Here is a 10,919-nt window from a genome sequence, read left to right on the forward strand (position 1 = left end):
ATGCTACCTTTTTGTATTTTAGATCTGAAAAAGTCTCGTCAATGATCTGAAACTAGTAATCAGTAGAGGAGTTTTAGCGATCTTGAAATACGACTTTTATCCACACATTTTAACATAACAGATCGCCCATCATTCCTTTTGAAAATGGGAAATAATAACGAAAAAAAACTTTAACTTTTGCGCCCAAGGGCATATTTTGCACTGGGTTGGCGCCAGCTGCGACCGCAGTTCTAATTCGGTCTAAATTTCTTTTGGCAACAGAGAATGCAAGTTTGATGGCGCATTGTTGAATGTCTAGTTGCTTAGTTTCATTTTCATGGTTGATTTATAGACTAACCATTATTATTAGCAGTTTGTCACAGTTGAGCAAACGTGCTTCTTTTGAGGAAGATTTTCTACAATGAATCATAGAGACCTGAACGAGGCGGAAATTTTCGCTTAACATCTAATAGACGAACAAGTATCAGAGTTAAGGGCTTTCGAGTCGAATTATATAGACATTGAAGAGAATAAAGATAAAGAAGATACGGGGAGGGGTGGGGGCAATGAAGAAACAATGGACACGATAACACTCCCAATATGCTACAAGTTCTGGGAGAGTGCATCCACAAGCAGCTCCAAGAATATGTAAAAGTGGTTCTGCGAACTTGGCCCATAAACCTCAGTGAAGAAGTACAGCTGGCAAAGAAGTATCTGAATCAATCTAAAAAATTTTCACTCCTGAAATGGTTAGGAAAATAACTGACAATACAATTGTATCATGTTAATGCAAAAAATGGATCTCTTGTAAGCGATTCTGAACTATACGCTGTACAGTAATACATACTACAATATACTGCCCTACTTAACGTAACCTGTTACATTAGTTTGCTTTTAGCATCTAAGATGTACGTACTCACTTTGCATTTGACGATGTATTCGTTGTGACGCCTGATTTGAAACCAACAATCCGCAGAAATCGAGTGTTTGAAAATAAGAGTTACGTCCTCAAATAAGCAAAAAAAAAAACTAACATTGGATCTTACAGCCGATACATTTGTCCGAAAATGGAATAAAAATACGTAGTTTTTATCGGTAAGTGGCAAAAAGAGACGTCCTAAGGGACTTTATAAATACAGCGTTCATGTAGGGTTTATATGGGACCATTAGATTCCTGTGTTATAGCCTAAATACAGCATTGATGTAAGGTTTAGATAGAACCATTAGATTTCGATGTTATAGCCAATAAGTCGTTAAAAGTGATGTCGCTACGAACGGTCTCGACTGAATGTATCCACAAGACGTGTGGCATGTAAATGAAAAAGTGGCGTGCCAACGCGTCTCCTCGAGGCTTTCAGGCTTGCAGCGAAATGACCACGACGAGAAAAATTGAGGAATTGCAGCCAATATAAGAGGCCCTGCCGACGATCGGCCCAACCACGCGACATTCGCGAGCGGAACAGGAGTAGGCGGGTGACAGTGTGAGGAGAAATGTTGTTGAGAATAGGTTCTGCTACGCTCAACGTTAACGTTCGACAGCACGGTCCGTGTGCCGACGGCTTTACGGAAAGATTCCAGACAGTAACGTACACAGTGTAAGTACTTGCATCAGAGGCGGTACCTTCAGTGTCGGCGGTGTGTGGTCAAGAAGTGGCAAAGTGCAAGCACGTTCTGTGAAAGAAATATTAGGCGCTGCTGTGATTAATAGTAAGGGCACAGAAGTATTTTGTTTGTAAATATTGTCGGGGGTGTTCTTGAAGGCAGATAATCTGTAAAAATATTCCTACGTTATTCAAAGAATTCGTAAATACAATATTGTCAACCAATCTGAGTAAATATTGAACTAATTTTTGGCATTACATAAAACTAGCAAGCGGATCGAAACCATGAGTTGAGTCGCTCAGTGACCATACTACCACAGAAACGGAAGACGACTGACACAAGGCGAAATACAGAGCTGCCATGAATCATTCACTCTTTTCCAGAATTCTAAATTTTCGGAAATATTGCTTCTACAAATATGATTGGAGCATGAATATAACAGCAAACTTAACGAGTTTAAACTGTGCCGACCACCTCACATTAACAATGCAGCGCCTTGCCAAATGCCGACAAAGCGAGATAAGACTTTTCTCGTGTTGTAATATGCGGGGTATTTGACGGAATGTGGCAGCTGCAACCGTGTAGGGGGGTGAACGAGATTTCTGTACGCGGTCCACAGAAGTCAACAGCAGGCGCAAGCCGCGAACTCTGAACACCGCAGCAAAGTGTGTGGAACACCGTGCGTCGGCGGTCACACATCGAACCGCGCCGTCTGCATTTCTCACAACTATTAAAAGCAGAAGGTTGCGGCCGGCGCCTTCAGATTTGCGTCACGATGCACCGACCGGTTGAGGATAGACATTTCGTCCCCACACTCATATTCAGCAACGAAGCAACCTTGCATTTATCTGAAAATGTTTATCTCCGCCATGTGAGAGTGTGGCGTACTGAGGATCGTCGTAGTTCCTTCACAGAATAAAAACGGCCCATTCAAGCTTTGTCTGTGACACTGTGCAGAAAACATTAACCATCTGCGAATCTGGTTCATGCGCCGCAATTTCATGAGAATTTTCAGTAGCCCACACTCACATTGCGGAGATTAAGTTTTTCAGATAAATTCTAGGTTGCTTCGTCGCTGAAGATCAGCATGGAGGTTCAGCATGGAGGTTCATCCTCCAGTGATCCCTCCATTGTGGCGCGAATCTGAAGGCGCCGGCCGAAACCTTCCGGGATGCAGACGGTACGGTTCGAAGTGTTACAGCCGACGCACGGTCTTCCACACACCTTGTTGCGGTATTAAGAGTTCGCGGCTTGTCGCTGCTCTTGACTTCTTTGAACAAAAATCTCGCTCACACTACTTCACGGCCGCAGCTGCCGTATTTGGTCAAACATCCCGTACTTTCCAACACACGAAAACTCTCTCGCTTTGTCGGCATTTTCGCAAGGCGCTGCATTGTTAATATGAGGTGGTCGGCACAGTCTAAACTCGCTGAGGCGAAAAATATATTCGGAAAATGTAGAATTCTGGAAACCAGTGAATGATTTATTGGTAGCCCTGTATTTCGCCTCCTGTGTCGTCTTTCGTTGCTGTGACGGTATGGTCACTGAGCGACTTAAGGTTAGGTTAGTGGTGTTTAACGTCCCGTCGACAACGAGGTCATTAGAGACGGAGCGCAAGCTCGGGTTAGGGAAGGATGGGGAAGGAAATCGGCCGTGCCCTTTGAAAGGAACCATCCCGGCATTTGCCTGAAACGATTTAGGGAAATCACGGAAAACCTAAATCAGGATGGCCGGAGACGGGATTGAACCGTCGTCCTCCCGAATGCGAGTCCAGTGTGCTAACCACTGCGCCACCTCGCCTGAGCGACTCAACTCATGATTTCGATCCCATTGTTGTTTTCATGTGACGCCAAAAGTTGTCTTAATTATTAGTCGGAAAGGTTGACAATGTTGTATTTACAAATTCTTTTAATAATATAGATAATATTTGCACACAAAACCTGCCTCCAAGGATTTTCCTGATAATGTTAAGAATCAAAGCAGTTCTGTTCATCTCCAATTAATCACCGCAGCGCCTAATATTTCATTCACAAAATGTACTAGCACTTCTGTACTAACTAATCACATACTGCCAAAACTATGTAGTGACTTCAATGCTACTACCTATACTGCGTACATTACCATCTGCCATGTTGCCGTAAGCAATCAATGATGGCGTACGTAAATGGTGTGTATATGCCTACTTGCATCCGACTTTTATTACTCCTTTCCAGTACACTATTCAGTAAGTACGAACATGCAAACCAACGCAATTTCACACCTGACTGACGAATTCATAGACCAAGACAAAGGTATCGTTAACAGGAAGTGTGTGTCGAATTCCGTAATTAAATCTAGAACTTCTTTCTGTCCAGCCTCAAGACTGAAAAATTAATACGCCAATGGCTTTATTCTTCCTGCAAAACAATGATGAGATATTTATATAACATAGTGTTTTCTAACAGGTATGGTGAGCTATTAGTGCTGCTATTCATTAACTTGTAATTCACGTCTTACTGACAATTTACTTATAGAATCGAGTGGCTCCTTTCCTTACCTGAAATACCGATTACTAGATACAAAGTGCCAGAGTAACTGACCTAACGTTCTTTAAAGGGCAGATGGACCTGTACTGTATCACTGGCTTGTACCTATAATGCACATCATTTTCGTTACCACTCACGAATGATCCTGCTTCCTGTTTATTTTTCTTTTAAGGCATACTGATTCTGTAGCTGATTTCACTGTTGCCTTTCATCTAGTAACGTAGTGCCCGAACACAAAGCTCCGATGTCATTTGCATGGGAAAATTTAGTCGATAATTTCACTTCTCCAGACAAAAACTGTTCGTGAAGGTTTGATATTTTGCACAGAAACGAATATTCTTTTAAATGGCGGTTAACGCGAGTACTGATCAGCTTTGAAAGCCACCTAACAACTTGTTTTCGAAAATCGGCAACCGGCAATGGTTTTGTGTAAATAAACTTTGCATATCATATTCGTGGTTGACTGCTCTAATTAAGTTATATTCTTTATAATTTTACTACAGCCTAGTTTCTCAAGCTGTTTGTTTTTTAGAATGCAGCGGTAGATAGCAGGCACTATATAGTGTGTCTCAAATCAACATGAGTATTATTCAAAAGGCCATTAGTAATTGATACGCGTTACCACTGCATTGGAAAGCACGTTTCCTCATAACATTAGCAGTAAAAAGTTCAACTCGATTATCCATTATATCATTCAGAAGACGCACTACATGATACCGATAACTCTCGTCATAAGTATGCACGATAATATTCTTCAGATCCATTTGTTCCTTTTTAGGCCACTCGGCCAATGGGTTAACTAAAATTTGAGAGTACACGAAAAACTAGAACTTAATAGTGCGACGCAGCAAAACGGAGCAAACGAAACAAAACCGTGGACGGGACAGCACGGTCTGTATTCGCCTGGGACGTGTTGACTGCCCGCGCCCACGTGTCAACAGGCGTACGAGGCTGGCTGCACCGATGCCTCTTTGTGCAGAGGCTGCGTCCTTCTTGTGCACACGCAAATTTACACAGGTGTAAACGTACGTTTACACTAGCTACGAACTGTGCGCTTACTCTAGGTACGAACTGTGCCCAATACTGAAAAACACTGAACCTGCCGTTACAACTATATTTCGATCCATGACGTCATCAAAACGGACATAAAACACTCGTTGAAATCTAACGTGCATAAAATATCTGACACAGCAATAATTATCGTTACTGTAACACTCCATTTCTTTGGCTCCGCTAACTGACAACCGTACTGTAACCTGTCAACCCAGCCTAGACCTCGGGCTATGCAACACATCACTTTTCCACCACAACCTATTTTAGAAAACATACGTAATATAGCAGCCATGTAAACATCACCGCGTTCTGTTGTATCCGTAAGTATATATGACGTCACACAGCACATCATTACGCCACGGGGCAATGTCGAAGCCCCCTATCGGTAGCTGCGACCTGCTCCAGTTTAGACAGTCGCCTGTACTGGGAAGACGGGTATTTGCAGAACCTAAGGAGTGTTGACGCTTCAAAAAGGTGAAACAAGACGGAAGTCAGACAACTGCAAACTTTTTTTAACTGGCTAACTACTAAATGGTTTATGACCAAATGGGCCAGAAATGCGACAGCTAAATCTTCGCGAATCGCTTTTTTCTTCAGCAGAGCCATAGAAGTACCGGGTCCTCGTAAGTAAAATGTAGCCACTCACCGAGGTCCATTGTGTTCTGTAATTACCGTATGGCAACGAAACTTGGCAGGTATGCCAAGGCGATAATGCGAAACCAGTTTGCGCCGGAGGAAATCAGTTCTGATTTTAGTTACCAGGTGCGAATCTGTCGTTGTGCAACGTCTCGCCGAAGTCTTCGGTGCTCATACTGAACAAATTGTGCAGCTGGCGGTTAATAACAAGACCTACATTCTGCCTTTCTCACTTGTTTGACCCTTCCTGCCCACGTTCCGTTGCCAATCCATTACATATGGAAACATTTCTATACGTCTTTCTTCCGTTGATAGAGCCATTTGGTGGCCAAAATCGAAAACAATTCCTTTCCAGTGTAAATCGGCTCCGCAAGGGGGCTTTCGTACACCAAGTTTCGCTACCATACAATAGTTAAAGTCCACACTGGACCTCTGTGAGTGGCTCAACTCCAGATTATGAGCACCCAGTGGTACAGTACCGTTCCTGCCAGCCCAAGTATCGTGTGAGACACCACACTGTCAAAGATTCTGCTGGTGGACAGAACACGTGAAGAATTAAAAGCACCCAGAAACGTTGTACACATTCGTAAGTCACCAGCGATCTTAATCCGTTATTATGGGCAATCGATGTGTGCCTCAGAGAGCGAATTCCGCACATTCTCGGTTAAATGGCGGCCTTTTTCTGAACCTGTTTTGGCTCCGGCCACTCTTCATCCGTCAACGTCACATTTCCCGACAATTCAGCCAACTGATCTCGCTACTCACGAGACGTTTTGGACAGGTCTTCAATACGGTGCTTCAATTGCGTTGCATATTTTGTGACAGACGAGTATAAAAACGGTAACCACCACACACACACACACACACACACACACACACACTCTTTAGTGTCACGAAAGTGAGAGCCATTTGGAGCTCAGATTTAGGGTTACGCATTATTCATAAAATTCGTGGAACTTTTGTTTAATCATCCTGTCCCTCACATGTGAAGACAGTCACGTTTATGTGACATCACGCGTCCTGTGCTGCGATTGGATGCGGGGAGCAAACTGGACAGTTGCTGTGCTGATCTACCTGTTTGCGAAGTTAAAGTTAGCAGTTTCACAGCTTTGGTACTCAAATTTGCGTTTTATGACGATATGTAGTCTAAATGATAGACGACATCTCAGAAGTCTTCCAGATTTTCAGTACTTTATAATGCTAAAATGTCGGTAAATCTGACGTCAGTGGCTACCGATAATTCCCAAACAGTGACTTACCATCAGTAAAGGGTAAGGCTTCTGTACCAATATCTGCCTAAACGAAATAATATTTGCTATAGGTTTCAGTCAAATATAATTAGCAAATGCCGCCACAAATGTAGTTCCGACGTGATTCAGTGATCTGACGGAAACTAATAACAAATCGACCTCGATTCCCGCAAATACTGCACTGGAAATGGCACGAGTTAAATCTAGATTCTGCCGTCGTTATAGGCCGCATGTAAAAATTTACACTGCACTTTAATTGTGTCATTTGAACGTCAGATAAAGAAGTTTTCAAGTGACAGCCAATCACCATCATTCATTCTTTGGTCACGTAAGATACGACTAATGCGCGAGCACGATTGCGACAACTTTTCTGCACAACAAGCCACAGGGAACACGACGCGTCTCAAAGACCTCTCATGTGGTGTCACCGCCAGACACCACACTTGCTAGGTGTAGCTTAAATCGGCCGCGGTCCAATTAGTACATGTCGGACCCGCGTGTCGCCACTGTGTAATCGCAGACCTAGCGCCACCACCAAGGCAGGTCTCGTGATACGAGAGAGCACTCACCCCAGTTGGACGAGAACCTAGCTACAGCCCAGTTGTATGAGAACCTAGCTACCGCCCAGTTGTACGAGAACCTAGCTACCGACCAGATGTACGAAGCCTTTCGCTCTCATTAGCCGAGAGACAGAATAGCCATCAGCTAAGTTAATGGCTACTAACTAGCAAGGCGCCATTTGTATCAGTGCCTATAGCTTACGAGTATTCAAGAGAGATGTATTCCAAGAACTAATTAAAAGATAAGTAATAAGCATCTACATACTTTTCTTCTTATTCATTTATAAGTTCTCATGTTCCAGACTTCACGCCCGTCTGCTTTAGCCGTGCGTGCCCTATCGGCTACAGCGTTAGTCTAGAGTTCATTTTCAGCCATCTCAACTTCACGGTGTCGGCCCAGCTACCGACACAACATTTATTGGCGACGAGCAAAAGAGTTTGTATTAATTCGTTTGCAACATTGGCGACGATTTAAAGTGTTCTGATTGCTTACATTTAATTGTGTCATGGCTTCGCCACATTCTCCAGATGTACTGTCCGAATTTTATCGCTTGCAGAATCAGCAGACGCAGGCGTTACTGGATGCCCTTGGACAGCTCGTCCAGGGTCAACGTACCATTCAAACCGATGCGGCCGCCGCCGCTTCTTCGCTACCGCTGCCACTACACGCTGTTGCACCTCCCTTTCGACCATACGTGGCAGCCGATGAGACCTGGCACGAGTGGTCTCGCCAGTTCAACTTTCACCTCGCTGCCTACAGAATTCAAGGTAATGAGCGGCAGCCGTATTTGCTTTCTTGTGTCGGTGTGTCCACATACCGTGTGATAGTGAAATTGTTTCCCCGACGAGACGTAGCAACTCTGTCCTACGAGGAAATTTTGTCTGCATTAGATGCCTATTTCAAAGAAACAGTTAATGTGGTTGCAAAACGGTATACGTTCTTTCGTACAAAACGTACGGCCGGTCAAACTAATCGGGAGTGGGTAGCAACATTGCAAGGACTTACTAGGGACTGTGCCTTTGAATGTGACTGTGGTCTTTCTTATTCAGATACAATGGTGCGTGATGCAATTGCACAGAACGTTTCTGATGTTCGCATACGGGAGCAAATTTTGAAACTAGTTAATCCCTCCCTTCAACAAGTAATAGACATATTGGATAGACAGGACACACTTGACTGTGCTCAGGAATCTTTTGAAACTTCGCCAGCCGTGTGTAACATTAACCGGCCCGCTGGACGCGCTGCGCGGCCCGGTAACCGGGCCTTGCGCACGTCGCCACAGCGACCGCCGCGTGCTAAGCCAGGTGTGCCGCGCCAGCCCACAAATGCGGTGAAATCATGCCCGCGGTGTGCTACTAGACATTCGCGTGAACATTGCCCGTCACGCCAAGCTATTTGCTTTTTCTGCAATAAGAAAGGACATGTTCAAAGTGTTTGCCAGAAAAAGCTCAGATCAGACAATCACAATCATTCCAGGCCCTTTGCTTCGCGCCGGAATCGAACCAAGGACACTCAGGCTCGTGGACCTTCGCCTATGGACATTCATGTCGTTAATTCCGCTTCGTCCAGTGACACTTTCTCTAACTGTAACTGTGTTCGTCCCACACAAACTGTGCGTCGACGTCGCCGGAAATCACGTCAATTAGCAAGTGATTCTGTACCAGTGTCTGTTCCAATTGCACAAAACAGTCGCTTTTGTCGTCAGCAGGACAATAAACTTTTTGTGGACTTAGACTTTGAAGGCAAAGTGATACCATTCCAGCTCGATACCGGAGCTGCAGTTTCATTGCTCAATCATGACACGTACAAACAACTGGGCAAACCTCCGTTGCGTTCCGCAAATGTTAAGCTAACTACATATTCCGGACAGACAATTCCTGTGTTAGGACAGTGCAGCCTTCTTGCAACATACAAGGGACAAACAAAACTTGTGTCATTTTACGTTCTTCGTTCTTCTTCTGCAGTGAACTTGTTTGGGCTAGACTTGTTTCAGTTGTTTAACATGTCTCTTGTAAATCAGGTCCTATCGGTGAATCAGACTGTGCCTACAGACAGTGTTTCTCGGCTGTGTGACGAATTTGCAGACATTTTTGCACCGGGCTTAGGTTGCGCTAACAACTATGAAGCACATTTAGAACTGAAGGTAAACGCGCAACCGACATTTTTCAGGGCGCGCAATGTTCCCCACGCATTGCGTGATGCGGTCGCAAGAACATTGCACAATGTAGAATCACAAGGTGTGAGTGAATGTGCGCAATGCCTCTTCTCTTTCAGCTCCGCTTCATCGCTTACGCCGTACAGGTGTTCCGTTTCTCTGGACGACGGAATGCGAACGCGCCTTTCGCCAGTTGACATCGGCGTTGCTTTCTAATACTTGCCTTACGCCATTCGATCCCCAGAAACCCCTTTTGTTGATGGTAGATGCATCGGATTTCGGGATCGGTGCTGTGCTTGCGCACAAAGTTGGCTCCCATGATCGCCCTATTGCCTTTGCGTCCAAATTGCTCTCGTCTGCGCAAAGAAATTATTCACAGATAGAGAAAGAAGCTTTGGCTCTCGTGTTTGGTGTTACTAAGTTCCATGATTTCTTGTATGGTCGTCACTTTACCATCATCACAGACCACAAACCTTTGACATCGCTTTTTCATCCGACCAAGCCTGTACCTCCACGTACAGCGCAGAAATTCATTCGCTGGTCTATTTTCCTCTCGCAGTACCGCTACGATATCTTGTATCGGTCCACTGCTAAGCACGGAAACGCCGATGCGTTGTCCCGTTTGCCTGTTGCTGAGGATAAAGCATTCGATTCTTCCGAACTTGCTTGCATGTTCATTGATTCGGAAACCGATGAAGTGGTCGAATCGTTTCCGATTGATTTTCGTCGTGTCGCTACAGCCACAGCTGCTGACCCTGTCCTTGCTACTGTTTTACGTTTTGTTGCTACGCAATGGCCTTTGTCAAAGTCTCGGATCGAGGATCCGTTGGTTCGCCGATTTTTTGCTCACAAGGAGAGACTTTTTGTTCGACGTGGTGTTTTGTTGTTGCGTTCTGATAATGATCAGTCCAGAGTCGTGGTCCCACGTTCGTTACAGTCCTCTGTTTTACGGCTTCTTCACCAAGGACATTGGGGTTTAGTGCGAACGAAACAACTTGCTCGTCAGCACTGTACTTGGTTCGGAATCGATGCTGCGATTACGAATATGTGTTCTTCGTGCCCGGCGTGTGCCGAACAACAATCCGCACCGCCGCGGAAAGTCTTTGCGTGGCCAAAAGCCACTTCCCCTTGGCAACGCTTGCACATTGATTTTGCTGG

The 10,919-nt window shown here is 44.7% G+C and overlaps 1 non-coding gene across 1 annotated transcript; it reads right to left on the bottom strand.

The window, feature by feature from the left end:
• Positions 1–3,308: 3,308 nt before the first annotated feature.
• Positions 3,309–3,381, bottom strand: Trnaa-cgc (transfer RNA alanine (anticodon CGC)). The gene has a single exon. It is a non-coding gene; the product is annotated as a tRNA-Ala (tRNA).
• Between the last annotated feature and the right edge of the window lie 7,538 nt (positions 3,382–10,919).

Source organism: Schistocerca serialis, chromosome 11 (assembly GCF_023864345.2).
Source record: "Schistocerca serialis cubense isolate TAMUIC-IGC-003099 chromosome 11, iqSchSeri2.2, whole genome shotgun sequence".
NCBI lineage: Eukaryota > Metazoa > Arthropoda > Insecta > Orthoptera > Acrididae > Schistocerca > Schistocerca serialis.